Source organism: Pteropus alecto, unplaced genomic scaffold (genome assembly GCF_000325575.1).
Source record: "Pteropus alecto unplaced genomic scaffold, ASM32557v1 scaffold25, whole genome shotgun sequence".
Classification (NCBI taxonomy): Eukaryota; Metazoa; Chordata; class Mammalia; order Chiroptera; family Pteropodidae; genus Pteropus; species Pteropus alecto.
This window is the reverse complement of record NW_006441955.1, coordinates 34,549,427-34,569,768: the sequence shown is the minus strand read 5'-3', so window position 1 is coordinate 34,569,768 and position 20,342 is coordinate 34,549,427. Positions and strand designations below refer to the sequence as shown.

The following is a 20,342-nucleotide window of genomic DNA, read 5'->3' as shown; positions in this document are numbered from 1 at the left end:
GCCGCGGGGCGGGACTCGGCGGAGGCGGTAGGGGGAGGACTTCTCCACCGCGGCGTTGGAGGATCCGGTAGCGGACACAAAGGGGCTGAGCTGGGCACTAGATTTGGGGGTTTTGTTTAGTCACATGAAGCCGAGCAGCCAGTGAGCAGTAGGGGGAAGGGGCCCAGATCTGGCGGCTTGGGGAGCCTGGCGGTCGCCATTGCAATACACTTGAGTAACGGGGCGGTCCGAGAGCAGTCACCAAGCTCTCTCTTCGGGGCTGCTCGGGCTTGGCCAGGGCGCCAGCTCTGGCATTAACTGTACACATCCCTACCCTAACGTGGGACGAGGACCGCATAGCCCTTCCCCCGTTCTGCAAGATCTTATGCCGCTAGGTGCCCGGGAAGTAACAGCAAGAGGTAAATCGCTCAAAATGTTTGGGTTGCCAGGGGTTTGGTGGGTGTCCAGCTAAAGCTTTTTGCTTCTCCAGGTCTGATTCCCTGGCCTTTGTGTCCCTGGGAGCTTAATCTCTGCCAGAGGAAAGCAGGTGTGCTCCACTTCTCCCGTGAACCTGAAGATGAGTTGTCCCAGACCCTTCTCAGTGATTGGAAACTTAGGTGGTGGAGCTAAAGGTTTCTTGTTACGAGACTTCCGCAGACGACTCTCGTGTTGGGATCCATCCATGGTTTAGCAACATTAGTGGAAAACTTTTCTTGAACTGTTTTAAGTCATATTGACATAAATTTAGTTGTTATAGAACTTTTATGTGTAGACTTCAAATTCTGTGTGGTCATTAAGAAGTATTCAACAAGGGATAAACACAATTGGGGGCCTGAATGATGGTCCTGTTTTGTATACAAATTAATCATTTCAACAGAAATACCAAAACACCATCATCTATTCTGGCCAATCCTGACTAATGCCAGGCTTGTTGCATCTGGATGATAGATTAGATTTGCATTAATAGTATTATTGCTTCTCTGCAGTAGTTCAGTTACATTTTTTGGTCCTGCAAGAAGGAAAGCATTTCAAAAAATAGACAACTCAAGTAGCTCAAAGAAAGGAAACCGGCTCTTTGCCTTCAGTGCCATGTGTAAGTATCCAGGGAACTTGATGGCGGCAATACTGCATTGGCAGATTTGGTAAGAAAAAGTCAAGTTTTCATAAAGAAGTTATAATTAATAGGTGAAACATGAAGGCCATGAAGGCTTGACTAATGTTAATGCAATGACGTGTCTATTGCTGTTAAAATATGGCAGTGTAAATTTTAGAATTTCTAACAGTTTGAAGTTGTACTGCATTAATGGCTACATCATGCTTTGTATATTGGTATTAACTAATCTTTGAAGTACAAAATTTGGAAACAACCAATGTTTTGTTTTGCCCAAGTCACATTAACAAATTAAAATGATTGAAAGTATATTTAAACACATTTTGATCATTAACTTAGATCTGTGTTCAAACTGAAATTTTAACTTTTCAACTTCACCTAAAACTTTCATCTTCCTTTTTTTAAAGTCCTCCCCCCCGCTTTAGCTTTTCTCCTAACAGAAAACAATCTTCTTGTATTAACAAATGGGAGATAAATTAACAGTGGCAAAATGTATTAGTGAATTACACGGTTGTAGAGTGGAAGAATCTCAGGGAACAACTAATCTTACCTTTTATGCTTTATTGAGGGCCAGAGATGATTAAGTTAGTCTGGAAAATTGTCTCAACTTCTACCCCATTGCTCTTTTCATTGGTCAAATTGCTGGGATGAAAAGGTGACTATCTGGAACTAATAATGGTTAAAAAGTCAAACAAGGGAGTGTGTTTGAGAATACTTCTTAATTAGAAACTGTTATATTAATGAGAACTTCTGGGACAAATTAAAAACTTATTTAACATGATACGATGACTTAGTTTTTAAAGTGATTTTCAGCAAAACAAATTCAGTTCAAAATAACAGACATTTCAGATAATTTCAGAGCAATGTTGCTTTTGAATTTTGTCCTTTTCAAAAACACAATCTTGACCCAGAAATTTAAAAAAACAGCTTGATAAACTCGGAAAGTTTGAAATAACTGCCATTACTACCAGTTATTACATAAGAAATGAGATAGATGCTGAAAACAATGGTGTTAGTGACTTTAATTTTGTAATTCTTTTTAGTTGTGTAAATGGTCATGCCTCTTATACTGGCCCTAGTTAAAAACAACTTAAGACTAACTACTACTACTGAGTAGTATATCTGTAAGATCTGTCAGGAAAATCAGCAAGTAGTAAAATCATTTATGGTGGGACGCCATAGTTATCTTTAACTTATTTGGATATCAAATTTAACAAAAACAGTTAAATTGTCTTGGGGCTCTAAAGCTTTTATGGGTCATTTAAGGTAACATTTATGTTACTGATTTTTCTAAGAAGTTGATAAACTTTTTTAAGTTTCAACACTAAGTAAGTAGATTTAATTTCACACTAGTCTTGCGATAATTAGGATTACTCCCAGATTATTTGTAATTATTAAGTGAGTCTGTCACTTGCAAACCTTAAACATTTTGTTCATGTTATAAAAGGGAGAGTTTTGGTTGTGGTTGAATTGAGACTGGATTGGGTAGCAGGAGGAGAAGAGAGACAGTCACTAGATATGATTGGGATACCTGCAGTTTAGAGAAAGTGATTGTCAGAAAAGATCAGGTTCACCTTTCTCTCATCCCAAATACACTGTTAGTGTTTAGAATTACTTATTTAGACTTTCTCAGGTTGCTATTCCAAAGGAAAAAAGTGGATCTTACTCTTGTAGGAGTGCTTTTCTCATGACTACTTTTGCAGGCAGATCTTAATGCAGAAATGAGTACGTCGAATTATCCAGCCCTAATTTTATGAAACACTGATTTTAGGAGTCCTTTTAAAAAAAGTGTTTTTAATTTTTTCAAAAATTGATAGCCCTATAAAATAAAACCAGGATAAAAGATGGCTACTGTCTAATATTTTGGATATTCAAAAGAGCTATAATGTTTTTACATTTATTAATCTTTCTGGTATAGAGAAGTCACTTGTAGGTGGAGAATCTAAATGTTGAACAAAGTTAATGGGACATAGCACAGAATAGTATCTTTTAATTCATATTTATTAGAGGGAAATAGCTGCTTTTAATAGTACAAACCATTTACACATTGAATTTTGAGAGAATTGAGAATAATCAAACTGATTCTAGCACTAGCTCACCCTGCTGGTTGGCTAAAGTATTTCTCTTTTCCTTCTTAAAAAAACAAAAACCAAAAAGACAAAGATCACTTGAAACTAGAGGTAGAACACCAAATTCAATTCATAGACTTTCTTCAGGCAGATGGAGTGCCCATGAAAAAGGCTTTCTCATCTCTAGGGCCTCAGATGCTCTACTGTTTAATTTTTTTTCTTAGATCTGCCAAAGTTGAACTAGAGTTACTATCTTTGAATTTACTGGGAACTCTGAATGCGATTAGGGGGAGTTAGTATGTTTTTGTTCTTTTAAATTTAAGACATCCTTTGACAGTTGAGAGATGTTAGCAAGAAAAACAAAAGTCCTGTGAGATTACCTTCGAGAGGAGAAAAGCAGAGGATTTCAAGAGGTAGAGAAGGAGGAGCATGTCAGGGCAGAAGCAGCAGCAATGCACACTTCTCTTGAATGGGGAAAAGTAAGACTGGATTAAGGTTAGTGTTTCTAAGAGATTTCTTTTACACTCTCCCATACTAATCTCTATTCCTCTGTCTATAAGTTCTATGTAGTCTTCCCATTTCATTTGAGATTCTGGAGACTGATCTTGGACGTAACTTCGAAAAATATAGATGTGATTTGTTCCTTGAAATTTAAGTCTGTTAGTCTAGGTTACAGTGCAGTTGAAGTTGGTTAGACTAATAGAGATTTTAGGTATTAAGCCTTTAACTATGTATATCATTCATTAAAGTTGACAATACAGTTTTAAGACTTTTTGTACAAAGCCCAGATAAATGTTGAGAGCCAAACAAATAATTTAAAATAAAAAACCTAATAAAGTGTTAGGATTAAAGTAATTTATAGTTTACAAAGCATATTTACCTGTATTTTATAAATTATTTATCAAATTTTTAAAAAGATTAACATTTTAATCCTTCCATGGTGTTTATCCTTTTACTCAAAAGCTTAATACATATCTTTTTCATTAGTTTCTTGAGGAAGATGTTAAATATAACTACTGCTTTCAAAACACCGTTTATTGGGGAAAGGGTGATTCCCAATTGTTGAATGGTTTGCGAAGGTGGATAAAAGCCTTGCCAAAGTTGGACTTACTGAATATTATACACACACAAACAGGTGTATGTACACACACAGAAAATCATAGTTGTAGTTATAATTATGTATATATAAATAAAGAGGAAGGATGTGATAAGGTTTGAAAGTGTAAGCCTTGAAGTACAACTGGTAGGCGCTAGTTATGTAGGCACTAGGCAAGTAGATTTAACAATAATACTATACATACTTCATGTAACATCCTTAGCTTTCTGGTACACAATGCTGATTAAATGTTATCTGTTATAATAATAATAATAGTTATTATTACCATTGTTTATTTTTTTCTATATATAGTTGAAACTTTTACAAACTGTTAGTGATTTGGATTTGTATACTTCTGCTAATGTTTCATTTTCAGACTTGTATTTACAAAGGAAAGGTGTTAAAGAAAGTCAGAGGTAGGCATCACACTGTGCTTTCTCCAGTTTGAGCAGTTCATTATTTCAGGAACATGTTTCATTTTATGACTGTCAACTGATGAATAAATGCATTTGGGAATGAGTACATGTTAGTGAAGTTATTTCCCAACCAATGTGTTGGTTTGTCTTATTACAACATCCTGAATTTCTTCCCTCTCCTTTAAATTTTTGACCATGAGAATGGTGGTGACCATTAGTAGAATAGTGAGTGTGGCCATATGTTTTTGTATGTAATGTACATATAAACCCCCAGCTATGAGTGAGGTGTGGCTTCAGTACTAGCTAGATTTTGGAAAGGCATGTTACTTTTCATTGCTTAATCTGAATTGGGAATTTTGTTAAACAGCATTTCCTTTTGCCATTTTCCTTTTCACACTTTTCTTTGTTTTGTCTATGTCTCTGCTGGTGTGGTCTTAAACTTATTTCTCCCTTTACTTTTTTTTCTACCACCTACCCCGCCCCCCCGACACATTTTAAATTTTTTAAAAAAAATTGTAAAAGGCAGCTAGAAAAAGTAATTTAAAGTTGACATGAGGAGTGTGAGCATGAAGTATTAGAAGTTTCATATATATTTAAAAAGTATTTTCAAGCAGTTTGGAAAACGAAGGGGGGCTGGAATTCACCCATAATCTTATCACCATTATGCATCCATTAATATTAAAGGAAAGGGAGATGAGACTGACATTAATTAAGCATCTTTCGTGTGGTCCTTTGAATAATACTGTGATATATCTACTACCATTTTACGTGCAAGGAAACAGACTCAGGTCACAAAGACAGTAAATAGTAGAGCAGTTTGAATCTAAGTGTATCTTGATTCTACAGATGAGACCTTTCTATTCTGCCTTCTTGTCTTTCTACATATCCTTTAACCTAATTATACAATTTTTAAATTTTATCTTTACTTATAAAACTTAACATTATAAAAGCATTTTTTTTTTTTGCCTACCCTTATTTCAAGTGGTGTCTTATTGCCCGCATTGTTTATTCATACCACCATATAAAGGCTCTTTGTCTTGGCTGCTGGATGTTGGTACAATGATATTGGTCAAAATGGAAGCTGCCTTTTTCTTTACTGAGTGACTAAGAAGAAAAATAATCTAGTTTAATCAGAACTAATACTCTGGGATTAAAAATGCTACTGGTTTAATAATATCTATCCTTTATAGTGGGAATTTACCTCAAAATTGGATATGTAAAATGTAGTTGATATTTTCAATTTATGGCTATATGAGAACAGAACTTTTCTTATATTTTTACATGATTTAAACTTCCTCGTTAGAAATCTTTTAAAAATGATATTAAAGGTAAGTAGATATTTAAATTCTCTTTAGTTACTATTTGTAATTCCTAGTGTAATCTTTAAGTTATAAAAGGAAAAGCTTATTATTGAATTTTTACACTCATTATATTAAAAGATAATTTATGAGACATTTATAAATAGAGCACTACCCAATAGAAATATGTAAAGCCACAAATATGATTTAAAATTTTCTATAGTCACATTAAAAAAATAAAAAGAAATAGATAAAATTAATTCTATTAATGTATTTTAGTTTACCCTGTATATCCAAAACATTTCAATATGCAGACATCATTGAGATATTTTATTCTTTTTCTTTTTTTCACATGAAGTCTTCAGAATCAAGTGTGTTTTGTACTTAAGGCACATCTCAATTCAGACTAGTTAGACTTCAGGTGCTCAGTAGCCACATATACTGTATTGGACAGTACAAATATACATAGTAAGTTCTGTACAAGTATGAAGAAAGGATATGGTAGACCTCAAACTGAGCCTTATAGGATAGCTGACAAAAGAATATTATGGAGAACAACATTCCTGTAAAGTGACGGGAATTTGAATGAGAGAGATAATTTGAAACCAGATGATAGAGTAGTTTAAATCCATTGTAGGGGATTTTGTTTGTATAGTGTGTGTGTGAGATATATGTTGGAAGATGCCTAATGCAGGTCTTGTGCATGAGCAGTTGAATGACTTGAATTTTTAAGTGTATTAATATGAGGCAAAATTAGAAAAATTCTGGAAGAATCCAAAAAAAAACCTTGTGAATCATCTAAAGAGTTGTACTTAGGGAATATTGTCTCGAGTTTTTAGATTTGACCACTATTGGTGATTTTTAAAAAATATTTTATTTAGATATAACTTACAGAGAAGTGTTCAAATCTTATGATTACAACTCAGTGAAATTTTTCATATAAATATACCCAGGTAACTTCTGCCTTAATCAAGATGTATAACAGTTTCTGCCCTGAAAAAGATGCCTTGTGCCCTTTCCTGTTCCTCCTTACAGAAATATAACTGTTCTGACCTCTGTCACCATTAATAAGTTTAGCTTATTTTTCAACTTGCTTATAGTATATTTGTCCTTCTTTCCAAGGGTAGTGAGAATTGATTCTAATCTTTTTTCTATCCTTGTTTGGCATTGTGAATTTGAAGGTAAATCTGATGATAGGTAGTTGGTACTATGGCCCGTCTGTTTTTTTTCCTCAGTGTGGTTTTTGTCAATATCAGAGAGATGTTCCTTAGTTTTCATTAATAGTAACCCGTCAGAGGTTAGCTTTATGACTAGAAAATTTGTTTAGAATGTAGAGATTTGAATTGCTTCTACATATAACGTAATTGTCTGGCTTACTTTCATTACAGTATTCTCTAGGCACATAGCCAAGAAGTAGGTAGAGGAGGTCTTGGATTGCCTCCTTTAATAGTAGTTTCTAGGTGTTACGCAAGTTAGCTTTCAGGCATTTCAGGTTACTTAATAAGGCATTTGAGTATATCTGATTGTGATTGTAGGGGTAGGAATAAATTGGTGTACTTCACTCTCACCCAGAAAGATTTTGACATTTATTGTTGAGTAAAGGACTAGAATGTTACCTTAAGGACAGTTGCGCAAAAGTTTGAAAAATTAAAAATCCATGAAGGACACTTCATAAACTGACAATTGAAATGGAATTATTGATCATGATTTTCACTTCTAGTGCTTGGATCAGTTTTATTTTTCAAATGGAATTAATGGTTACAGCATTGTTTTTCATAAATATTGAGCAGCAGAAGCCTTGATGTAGTGTATGTAACAATAGGTGCTTTTAGGAGAAAGATTTTTTTTTTCCCTGAAATATGTATTGCTTACAATAAAGTTGTAAAAAATACTTAGCAATGAAAATATGTGTCTTCACGAATAATCTAGAATGCCTAGTTTTGAGGAATAGATGTTTTGTAAATTATGCAGAAATGGACATAAAAATACTCTCTCATTAACATTTGGATTATGAATGCTTTTGAGTTTTTTTTTTTTTGAATTTGTAGTAAGTTTGCTTAATATCCTCTTGCTCCAAAAATTTTAATAGTTGTCTTGAAGAAATAAAACTTTATCTGCCAACTTATGTAGATTTTGTATTTGTCTAGTATAAAAGGCTAAAGCAAAATTGGTTAGATTAGAGATTGAAAAAGTATGTTTATTATCTACAAAGTATTAAGATTTAATACCTTTTTGGGGGCTAGATTTCAAAAATAAATCAATTAGAATGTTATTAATAGCTGACTTCTGTGTTTAGAAAAAACACACTTAAGGGTACATTTTCGTGTTGTTTTGACAAAAATGAATGTTATATCTGAATTTAGTTTTGAGAGATTTGTAATCATAAAAACCTTTTTATGTGGTCGTGTTTTCTCTAATCTTCGCTTGTTTTAATTGGGTTAGTTATTATACAAAATTCACTTAGCATCTCACTGGGAGTAAGAATGCAGACATACAAAACAAAGGATATGGTTACTGCTCCAAAGATCTCATGATCAGAGACACACCTTGAAGAGCAGTTAATCATGAAACATTTAAATTGCCGATCTGACATAAAATGATATGAATGGTATACAGTAAGGCTGGATTAATTAATAAAGCTTCTTGGCAAAAATAAAGTTTTATCTAAATTTTGAAAAAAATGGTATGTATAGATTGGTGAGGAGGGAAGGGAATGTCGCTTAAGAAAGCCATGTTAAAAAAGCAGAGAGATGGGAATTGGAGAGTGGAAGCATTTTCTTTGCTCTGAAAAGAGTCTATTTTAAATGAATTTAATGAAAAATAAAGTTATAAGGTTGTGGCCCAAGTTGAAGGATTCTAAAGAAATTTGGGTTAGAAATTAGAAATAAGGAGTTCTATTGAAGGCCACTGAATAGAAATATATGAAAAATGAGAAAGGTTAGCAGCTAGATATAACATGATTGGAGAAATGATTGAAGTTAGAAAGGCCAGGTATAGGTTATTATTGTGGGGGGTGGGATGAGGGCATATTAAGCATAAGGGTGGGTAGTTTTAAAGTTTGTAGTGCAAAGTTAAAATAAGGATGGAACAATTTTATTATCTTCAGGTATTGAAAATAAATTTACTTGGACACAGTTTGAGAGTAAGTTATTAACACTAATTGAGGTACATCTGCCTTGTTTTATAAAAAACCGATGAGTTTTTTTTTTTAAGTTTGATTTGAAAACAAAGTCAAACCCAAGAAAATTATACTATAGTAGTATTTTCTGAATTGGTAGTACTTTGAACTAAAAACATATTCGAGATGAATAGTAAAAAGAACTTATAATTGTAATGCAGTATTTTGAATATTTTAGCCATGGTTTAAGAGACATTCTAACTGGTATAATGGGAAAACAAGACGTAATAACAATTAACAATCTGGACTACCAATGTTAAAATTCGTTTTAAAATAGATACTTGTTTTGAAATTTAAGAACAATTGAGAACACATGGCTTTTATAGGAGAAAAAAGTCTCTAATATATAGTTTCCTCTGGGCAGTAGTATTTTTTGATATTTTTGATGTAGGATACTTGTTTTTAACTGTAGTTTTAAAAAGAGTTCTTAACTATTCCTTATAATTCTTAAAATAGAAGAATTAGAAAAAGATGAAAAAGTTATAGAGGTAATATATTTTAAAGAATCTTTTTCTACCTTTTTTAGAGTTAGTAAGTAGAACAGTTTGACAGTTAATAGAATCTTGGAAGTTTAAGATAGTATATTAGTCTTTTTATAAGTTTACATTTTAACCATTCTCACAGTTAATAGATTTAACTTCAGATAGTAAAGAAGTTAGTTTCTGGCAACATGGTAAAATAGAGAGGTACATTTGACTCCAAGTTACCTGTTTGAAGCAGATGAGCTAAGGCAAATGAGATTAGGTCGTCCCCTTCTATCACTGAGAAAGTAGATTTCATCCACATTTCTGAAATTTGGGGTTTCTGTATAGATATTATGGGTGAAAAGGGATGACAGCAGAACTATCTACTGTTCCCTGATTATCCTGTTGACCTAAAGATATGGTAATAGGAAGCTTGTTTGAAAGCCCTGCCCTGAACCTCTTTTCTTAAATAGTTTCCTGTTTATACCTGTTCGTTCTACAGACTTCTTCGAAATAGACCCATTCTCACCTGTGTATGCTGCCATGGGTCTCTGCAAGCTGAAAAGCAATGAAAACTCACTGCATGCATGAGGAGAGGGAACAATTTGAAAGGGATGGGGACTAGAAAACAAGTTGATTGTTCATATACATTGATCCTACTGAAACAGCTCATGCAGCCATAAAGGAAAGAAGTCGAGAAGATAAGAGCTAACTCTCATTGACTGGTGTAACCAAAAGTCTCGTGCTGTGTCAGTGAATGTCTTAATGGTAGCATTACCATTAACAGTAATATAAATGGTGTTCTAAATAGAGGTCCTGTACTGTGGTATTTCTCGCCCAACCTACTCCTTCATGGTTCATCTTATTTTCTAAGCCCTATTCACTAACTTTCCTGTCAAATTTGATGCTTGATACTTTTTCTTTAACTAGAATTGATTTACCCTCTCCCCTTTTCCAAACAGGATTAAAAATTTTTGCCGTGTGGTTTTAGAAGTTTTATCAAAGTCAAAATGACAGAAATATTGAAAATTAAAGATTGACAAAAATAATATTAAAACTTAAGTTTCATCAACATCAAGCAAAGGATAAAACCTTTCTAGGCCAAAACATTTGAGTGAAAAAGGAGTTTTTTTTAATTAATAAAAAATTAAGACTACTAAACAATATCAGGCTTGAACTTTTGTATGATAAACTCAAACAGATAGCATTGAAACACGAAGTAGAGTTTCATATTGGTAACACCAGTCTTTTTAGGAGACTAAAGTTCACCTCTCAGAATTTAATCAAGTAAACCAAAATTAAAGCTGTAAAGATTTGAATAGCAGTATCCTTTATTTAATAGATGTATGTCAATTTTATTTCTAATAGAGAATACATGTTCTTTTCAAATTCCTTTGATTTTTTTTTTTTAATTGTATCTTAGGCTTCAAAGATAACTTGAAATTTTAAACAAGAGAAATCGTATAGGCCAATATTTTTTGACTACAGTATAGTAAAACCAGTTGTTAAAGCCAAAATGATTATAACTACTTGGGTGACTAAACTCTGTATCCTACTGGAACTGCAGCTCAAACTGCATACTATTTAGAAATGAACAACGAGGACATGAGACATTGAAATTGATGAGACGAATATTCATTTAAATATGGTGGATTAAATAACCATTTACTTTGTTTGCTATCAGATCCCTATTGGAGGTTTAAAAAAATGGCATAGGGCATCAAGGACAAAGAAAACCGAGAAGTTGATCACAGAAGTAAAATTTTAGAAGCTGGAAAGCAACAAGTGCTAACTAACTTTGTAGATCTGAGAAAACCATTTTTTGCTGTTAGTGGGGAAGGCCTAGAGTTGGTGCTATATAGTGTTGGGATGCTTAAGGAATTGGCTGCAGGTCCCTTGAAAGAATTGCCTAAAATTCTGTAACAAGTAAGCAACACCTGGTGCCAGGAAAGGGTCTCTTACCTTCAAGTTTCTTCTCTGATATTTGAAGGGAGGGTCTCTGTTCTTGAGAACACTAGGCACAGCTCAGGTTAAGGGTATCATGCTGCAAACCAGAGAAATGAATATAAACTACATGTTGAACTGGGAATCATCCTCAGTCTTCTTTCCCCTCCTCGTGCTGAGAATACTGGGCGTCAGGCTCCTAATCTCAGAATATGAGATTGAAAAATTCATCCTGTTATTGGAAGAAAGACCAACAAATAATAACAGATGGGGATCCACCAGGGAAATGGCCCAGACTGATCATCCTATAGTGACACCTATTAACACAGAAATTCTAGACAACTTTTAAGTGTTTCATTTTAAAACATGAGATTGAGGATCATTAAACATTTGAGGATAACCCCTATATAAAAGAATAGGGAAATAGAAACAGTTCAAGAAGAAGAAAACTCAGTTTTTGATACCTTTGGAAGGAAGGGGATAATTGTACCTTTGAAACAAGAAAGGATGCTATGAAAACAAAACAAAACACAGAATTCCTGGACATTTAAAATACAAAATAGGATTAGAAATATAGAATGTGAAATATTTAATAGAAGAATTAGAATTTTAGAATATTCTTGGAAGATTGGAAGATAAAATTAATAAAATCTCCCACAAAGTAGGAGAAAAAGATGTAGGAGAAAGTAAAAAAATTAGGATCTTGGCAAGTTCACTATGTGAAAAATAAGAATTACAGAATGAGAGAAAATGGATAGAGAAAATTGTTTAAGAATAATGGAACCAAAAACTTGAGTTTCCACATTAAAAGGGCTCGTAGAATGCTTGGCATAGTGGTTGAAGAACAGAATCTCATGAAAGTACATTATGGTGAAATTTCAGACACCAGAAATGGAAGATCCTAAATGCTTTCAGGTATGGAGCATGTAAAAGATTAGAAATCACTAACATTGGAAAGTAATCAGTAATTGACTAGTGCCTTAAAATCCTGAAGGAAAGTTATTTTCAAACTAGTTCTGAATCTTGCTGTGAATTGAGGGGAGTAGGCTAAAATTTTGAAACATATGAGGTGGTTAGAATATTTTATCTTGGGAAGTTGCTGGAGGATGTGGGTTCCATCATGATGAATGGTAAATCAAAAAGGCGCAGGAACCAGTACAGGAGAGAAGTGGAGAGAATACCTACGGTGATGGTGAAGGGACATCCAAGGAAGGTGGTGGTCCAAGCAAGTCTGAAGAATCTGTTCAGATTGGGACAGAACAGAGGGATCCAGGTGGTATGTCTTTAGAAACACACACATACACACACACAATGAGATTTCTGTGAGTATTCATAGGGATATTTATCTAGTTTTCCTGTGATGTTTTTACCTGGTTTTGGTATGAAGGTAATAATGGCATTGTAAAATGAGAAAATGTACCCTCTTTTTTTTCGGAAGAATTTGAGAAGAGTTTGTGTCAATTCTCTAAACATTTGGTTTAAAGGTAGATTTAACAGAAACCATCTGGTCCTGGGCTTCCTTCTGGGAAGTTTTTTCATTACTCCCTCAATCTCTTTTCTTGTGATAGGTGTATTCAGATTTTCTGTGTCTTCATGATCACTTTTGGTAGTTTGTTTTTTTCTAGGAATTTGTCCATTTCGTCTAGGTTATTTGTTGCCTTACAGATGTTCCTAGTGTTCCCTTATAATCCTTATTTCTTGTTGTAAGGTCAGTAGTAATTATCCTCTTTTCATTCCTGATTGTAATAATTTGTCTTTTTTTTGTCAGCCCAGCTGAAGGTTTGTCAATTTTGTTGCTGTTTTCAAAGACCCAGCTTTTGGTTTCTTTGGTTATTCTCTGTTATTTTTAAAGTTCCGTTTCATTTATTTTTGCTCTATTCTTTTAATATTTCCTTCCTCTGCTTTGGATTTAGTTTGCGCTTTCTGGTCTCTTAAGGTACAATGTTAGGTTACTGATTTGAGATTTTTTTTTTGATTTTTTTTTTTTTAAATATAGGCATTTATAGCTATAAGTTTCCCTTTAAACAGTGCTTGCACTTCATCCTATAAGTTTTGGTTTATTATGTTTTTGGTTTTATCTAAAGTATTTTATCATTCCCATGTGATTTTTTTCTTTGACTTATTATTTAGGAGTTTGTTGCTCATCTTCCACGTATTTGTTAATTTCCCAGATTTCCTTCCCATTTACTTCTGGTTTCATTCCATTGTGTTTAGAGAACATAATTCGTATTATTTAATTTCTTTTAAATTTTTTAAGACTTGTTTTATGGCCCAGCATATGGTTTATCTACCTGTCTCATCTCTCCTGTCTACCTGTCTCATCTCTCCTTCTAGGACTCCCATTATGTGTATGTTAGTATGCTTAATGGTGTCCCTCAGGTTTCTTAGACTTTTTTTCCATTTGTTTTTCTTTCTGTTCCTTAGAGTGAATGATTTCAACTGGAGCATGTGCACTTGAGAAGAAAGTGTATTCTGCTGCTGTCAAGCAGAGTTTTCTGTAGATGTCTGTTAAGTCTAGTTCAGGTCTTCTACTTTCTTGTTGGTCTTCTGTCTGGTTTTATCTATTATTGAAAGTGAAGTATAAAATTCTTCAACTATTTTTGTGTGTTTTTTTGATTTCTCTTTTTTAGCTCTGTAATGTTTTTCATATAGTCCGTTGTTAGGGTTATATATAATTCTAGTATAATTTTTGATTGATTGGCCCTTTGTTGTAAAATGTCCTTTTCTGTTTCCAGTAACAATTTTTTTTTAATGTCTGTTGTATCTGATATGAGTATAGCCACTCCAGTTTTTTTTATTTTGGTTATTGTTTGTATGGTATATATCTTTTTCCATACTTTTACTTTTAGTTTATTTGAATCCAAAGTGTCTTTGAATCTAAAGTGTGCCTCTTATAGACAGCATGCAGTTGGATTCTTTTTTTTTTTTTTTTTTTTTACCCATTCTGCTAGTCTTTGTTTTTTGCCTGGAATGTCCGGTTAATTTGTATTTAATGTAATTACTAATAAGATACAATTTATGTCTGCCCTTTGCTATTTGTTTTCTCTATGTCTTAAAATTTTTTCTGTTGTGTTTCCTCTATTCTTCTACTATTGCCTTTCTTTGTACTGAATAGATTATTTTCTAGTACCATTTAAATCTCTTGTTGATTTTTTCACAATACATATTTTTCATTTCATAGTGGTTGCCTTGGGAAGTACAATTAATTTTATTTCTAATTCAGATTAATAACATAATTTCAATAATATACAAAACTTTTGCTCCTATATAACTCTATTCCTTCCCCTTCCTTTATGCTATTATTGTCATGAAAATTACATCTTTTCAATCAAATAGGGGTAAAAAAGTCACAAATTTAAAAATATACTATCTTACATTAATTTAGTTACTTTTATTTTTTCAGATGTTTTTGAGTTATATAGTGTTCTTTCATTTCAGTGTGAAGGACACCCTTTTTTATTTCTCGTACATCAGGTCTGCTGGCAAACAATTCTCTTATTTTTGTTTATCTGTTAATGTCTTAATTTTGCCTTTGTTTTTGAAAGATAGTTATAGACTCTTGGTTGACAGTCTTATTTTTTCAGTACATTGACTATGTCTTCCCATTGCCTTCTGGTCACTATGGTTTCTGATGAGAAATTAATTTTATTGAGGATATCTATATGAAAAGTCACTTATCTCTTGGCTTTTTTCAGGTTTCTCTTTGTTTTTTTGACAGTTTGATTATAATGTATCTAGAGGTAGGTCTCTGAGTTTATTCTATTTGTAGTTCCTTGAGTTATTTTGGTGTTTAATGGTTTTTATTAAATCTACCTGTCTCATCTCTCCTTCTAGGACTCCCATTATGTGTATGTTAGTATGCTTAATGGTGTCCCTCAGGTTTCTTAGACTTTTTTTCCATTTGTTTTTCTTTCTGTTCCTTAGAGTGAATGATTTCAACTGACATATCTTCAGATTCTCTGACTCCTCCTCTTGCCTGCTCAAATCTGCTGCTAAAACCTAGTGAATTTTTTATTTTAGTTATTGTACTTTTCAACTCCAGAATTTGTTTTGTTCGTTTTCATGATTTCTCTTTATTGATATTTTCTATTTATAAGACATCTCACACTTTTCTTTAGTTCTTTAGACATGGGTTTTCTTTAGTTCTTTGAATGTATTTAAAATAGCTGATTTAAAAATTTTGTCCAGTGAGTTCAGTGTCTGGGTTTCCTCAGGGACAGTTTTCTTTTACATCTGTGTGTGTGTGTGTGTGTGTGTGTGTGTGTGTGTGTGTGTGAGAGACTTTTTTTTTAATGTCATATTTTGTTAAAAATTATACATTTAAAATATGTGACAGCTCTGATAATCAGATATTCTCCTCCTCAAGTTTTTGTTGTTGTTAGTTTGTTGTTGTTTGTTTATTGGTTTTTCTAAGTTCTATAAAATTTGTGTTTTTTGTTATATGAGGCCCCTCAGTCTCTCATTTAGCTTAGTGGTGAGCTAATGATTGGACAGAGGTTTCCTTAAATGCCTGTAAGTCTCCAGTTTTTGTTGAGAGGTTTTGTGTGTGTTGTTGCACAGCTTCAGCACTCAGCCAAGAGATTTGTAACTTTGCCTTACCCTTCACTTCCTGCTTGTGCAGAGCTTCCAGGTTAGCCAGAGGTAAGCACTTAGGGCTTTCTCAGGTCCTTCCTGAGCATGTGCAGAGCCCTGTGTGTACAGTGACCATCTGGAGCTTTTCTAAACTCCCAGTTTTTAAGTTTTTTGGTTAGCCTGTTGTTTGTCTCATCTGTTACCTAATACCTTGGTGGATATGAATATGAAACAATTACCTTTCAGTTTTTTGAAAGGTAATTGTTTCATATATACCCTTGGGGGAAAAGACTTTATTTGCACTGGCTAAGCTCCGAGTCAGATCAAGTTAAGATAGCTTTGGGAGTGGGGTCTTCTAGAAAACCACTAGACATGTCAAATAGTGACAGTCTTCTGGGATGGGGCATGGTGAAAGAGCTTCTACCCTCTTCTGCCCGCCTCAGGTAGCTGCCAGGCTGCTGGTTTTCACTGGACTTGTGGAATGTTGGCTTTCAAAACTGTGGGTCTGGGATGGGAGTATGAGAATAGGGCAAAATAAAATGCCACACGGTTTTCTGGTCTTATCAAGATTCAGCCATCTTTTTTGAATAAACTCTCCCCAGATTGCTGCAAACCTTTGGTTAATTTCTAGAGGTTGGAAAATGTTTACTCTGACTATTTTTGCAGGTGTTCTTGTTGGTTTTATGGAGATGATTTTTGAATGTCTTTATGTTGATTTTTTTGCCGATGTTTTACTGTTGAATTTTGAGAGTTCTTTTATATTTTAGATGTGAGTCTTTTGTTAAATATGTAGTTTGCAAATATTTTTTCAAATCTATCACTTATTTTTTAATTCTCAAGGAGTCTTTCACAGTATAAGATTCTGATTTATAAAGTCTAATTCATCAGATTTTTTCCTGTTATGCATTATGCTTTTAGTTATTTCAAAAAATTCTTTCTAGCTCTAGATCCTGATGATTTTTTGCTACTACAAAATTAATAGTTTTACATTTTACATTTAAGCCTATAATCTATTGTGAATTAATATTGGTATAGTGTGTGAGAGTAGGTTGGTGTATTTTTTTCCTCTATCTATATCCAGTTGCTCTGGCATCAGTTGTTGAAAAGACATTTTTCTCCATCAAAGTGCTTTTGCACTTTTGTCAAAAAATCAGCTAGCCATTCTAATGTGGAGCTGTGCTATAATTTGGGGAACTTACAGAAGGAATATAAAAGAGTTAAGTCATTTTATTACATAGGAGGCAGTCAGATCCACAATGAAAAATTAATATAACGCTATAACAGCATTGTTTAGAAATGGGAGGGTGGGAAAGTTAGGCAAAGGATGATGGCTATTACTGTTTTTCGTTAACAAGCTTCAATAATTTTTAAAATATGCATTTGTAAAACTTTAAAGTAAAAACAAAATACTATAATGCCAGTGCCTTACTTAGGAGAAGCTTTAGAGCCTTAAATGTCTATATTTTTAGTTTTGAAACACTTTTACTGTGGAAAAACATAGTAATAATACATGGAAAAAAACATACAATATCAGTATGCAAAAGTGCATACCTGCTTAATCACCCCCTAATCGAGAATTGAAACATTGCCAGATCCTCCAGTCTGCCCCCTTCCAATCACACCTCTCCCTCTGTCCTAGGAGACTACCATCCTTCCTTCTATGGTAGTCCTTTTTTGCTTTATATTTTTACCATTTAAAAATATATTTTTTGAACTATATATTTTTTTCCCCAGTAATGAGATTTATATAAATGGACTCTGATTTCCAGCATCATTTATGGGGTTCATCTCTGCTGTATATAACTGTAGTTCATTCATTATTGTTGCTATACAGTATATGAATGTTCCACTATTTACTCATTTTAGTATTGATGGAGATTTGGGTTGTTAACAACTTCTAGGCTTTTATGAATAATGCTGCTATGCATTTCCTTGTGCCTGTCTCCTAGTGTGCACATGCACACATTTGTATTTAGTAAATACATGGGAATTTAATAGCTTGATTTTAGAGTGTGTTTATGTTCAGTTTCAGAAGATAATTCAGAAGTTCTTTTCAAACCATGCTCCTTTACATTTCATCTTCAACACTTTCTATTATTTTGTGTATATTTGAAAAGAATGTGTATTCTGTAGTTTTTTGGGTGCAATATTTATATGTATCTGTTAAGTCAGTTTTGCTAATTGTGTTGTTCAAGACTTCTGTATCCCCACCAATTTAATTTCTGCACGTTGGTTTAATTAGAGAGATTCATTAAAATTTTCTACTGCTGTTATAGGTTTGTCTTGTGTTGTTATCCATTTTTGTTTTATAAATTGGAATCCACGTTATCTTGGTACACAAATTTAGAATTGTTTTATGTTTCTGATGAGTTGAATCTTTTATCATTATTGTTTCTCATTATCTTTAATGTCTGCCTTGATTGATAATAACATAGCAGCCTTATAGCTGGTGTTTGGTTTATTTTTCTCCCCCAAACTTTTATTTAAAATTTTTTTGTGCTGTATGTTTTAGAAAATTATTTATTTCTATATACTAATAATGATCAATGTGAAAAAACAAAATTATGAAAGCAATTTCATTTACAAAAGCATCAAAAAATAAAACCACTTGGGAATAAACTTACCCAAGGAGGCATGCACTGATGGTGAACCCTAAAAGAAGGGAAACATGAGATGAGCCCTCCACCAATCCCAGGTGATTTTCATGTGCTGATTTTATGCCCTGCAATTTTGCTGAAATCATTCACTCGTTTTAACAATTGTTTAAAGAATCCATAGAGTTTTCTACCTAAAGGATAATACTATCTGCAAAAATAATTTTACTTCTTCCTTTCCAGTTTGAATGCCTTTTATTTCTTTTTCTTATTTCTTTTCCTGGCTAGTACTTCCAGTACTATGTTGGAGTAGTTAGAGTGGGCATCCTTACCTTCTTTTGATCATAGAGAAAAAGTTTTTAGTTTGTCATTATTGAATGTGATGTGTTAACTGTAGGCTTTTCACATATGGCTTTGATGATGTTAAGGGAGTTTCCTTCGTTCTTGTTGTGTGTTTCTACCATGAAATGATGTTGAATTTTATTAAGTCTTCTTTCAGCATCAATTGAGATGAATTGTGGTTGCTGACCTTCATTCCGTTAATGTGGTGTATATTACATTGACTTCTATTTGTTGAACCAACCTTGCATTCCAGGAATAAATCCAGCTTGGTTATTTTGTATGATCTTTTAATGTGCTGTTGAATTTGGTTTGCTAGTATTTTGTTGAGATTTTTATTCAGTATGTATCAGAGATATTGGTATGTAGTTTTCTTGTGTGTCCCAGCTCTCACCTAAACAATATCTCAATTATATTATACTTTTTAGGTATGGATTTTAAAAGTACTTTCTATCAAACTTCATTATAAAATCCCCTTTTAAAGAAAATATAGTGCTTTAAATGTCCTGGTTTGGCTCTTTGGGGGAACAAATTAATTAAAAGTTTTATTTTCCAGACTATGAATATGAATAGAGCAAGATAAAAAATTGAACAGCTAAAGTCAAATTTAGCTATGGTGTGTGGTGGTGAGGGCGTGTGTATGCTTTTTTTTTTTAAATTGTGATAAAATATACATATAATAAAGTGTAACATTGTAAGCATTTTAAAGTGTACAGTTCAGTGTCTTTGTGCATTCACATTGTTGTACTAACATGTATATCCTTTTTTATTAATCTGCTAGGGCTCCTATAACAAAATACCACAGATTGGTTGGCTTAAACAATAGAAATTTATTTTCTCTCCATTCTGGAGGCTAGAAATCCAAGATTATGGTATTAGCTTTGGTTTCTCCTGACACTTCTCTTCTTGCAGATAGCTCTCCTCTGTGTCCTCACATGGCCTTTCCTTTGTGCATGCATGCCTGATATCTCTTCTTTTTTTTCTAAATTTATTTTTTTAATTGAAGAAACGATTTAAATTTTCCCTCCTGTCTACCTCCCCCTTCCTCCCTTCTACCCTCTGGTTACCACTAGTCCATTGTCCATGTCCATAAGTCTCTGTTTGTCCTGTTCATTTGTTGCATTTAGGTTTATATCTCATATATAAGTGATACCGTGTGATTTTCAACTTTTTCTGTCTAGTTTATTTCACTTAGTATGATTATTTCAAGGTCCATTCATGTTGTTGTAAATGGCAGTATTTCATCTCTTCTTATGGCTGAGTAATATTCCATTGTATATAT

General features: G+C 33.3%; 1 protein-coding gene across 9 annotated transcripts in view; it reads left to right on the top strand.

Annotated features, from left to right (window-relative positions):
- ZNF644 (zinc finger protein 644) overlaps positions 1 to 20,342 on the top strand; it is a 96,216-nt gene that overhangs the window by 639 nt on the left and 75,235 nt on the right. For 2 of the 9 annotated variants that reach the window (XM_025051905.1, XM_025051907.1), the window contains exon 2: positions 470 to 526. The exons of 2 other annotated variants lie outside the window; for them this stretch is intronic. The gene's annotated coding sequence lies outside the window, so the exon portion shown is untranslated. Of the gene's footprint in view, positions 1 to 50; positions 399 to 469; positions 1,073 to 20,342 lie in introns of those variants that run through there. 5 more of the 9 variants (XM_015595169.2, XM_025051906.1, XM_015595166.2 and 2 more) reach the window with 4 other exon arrangements.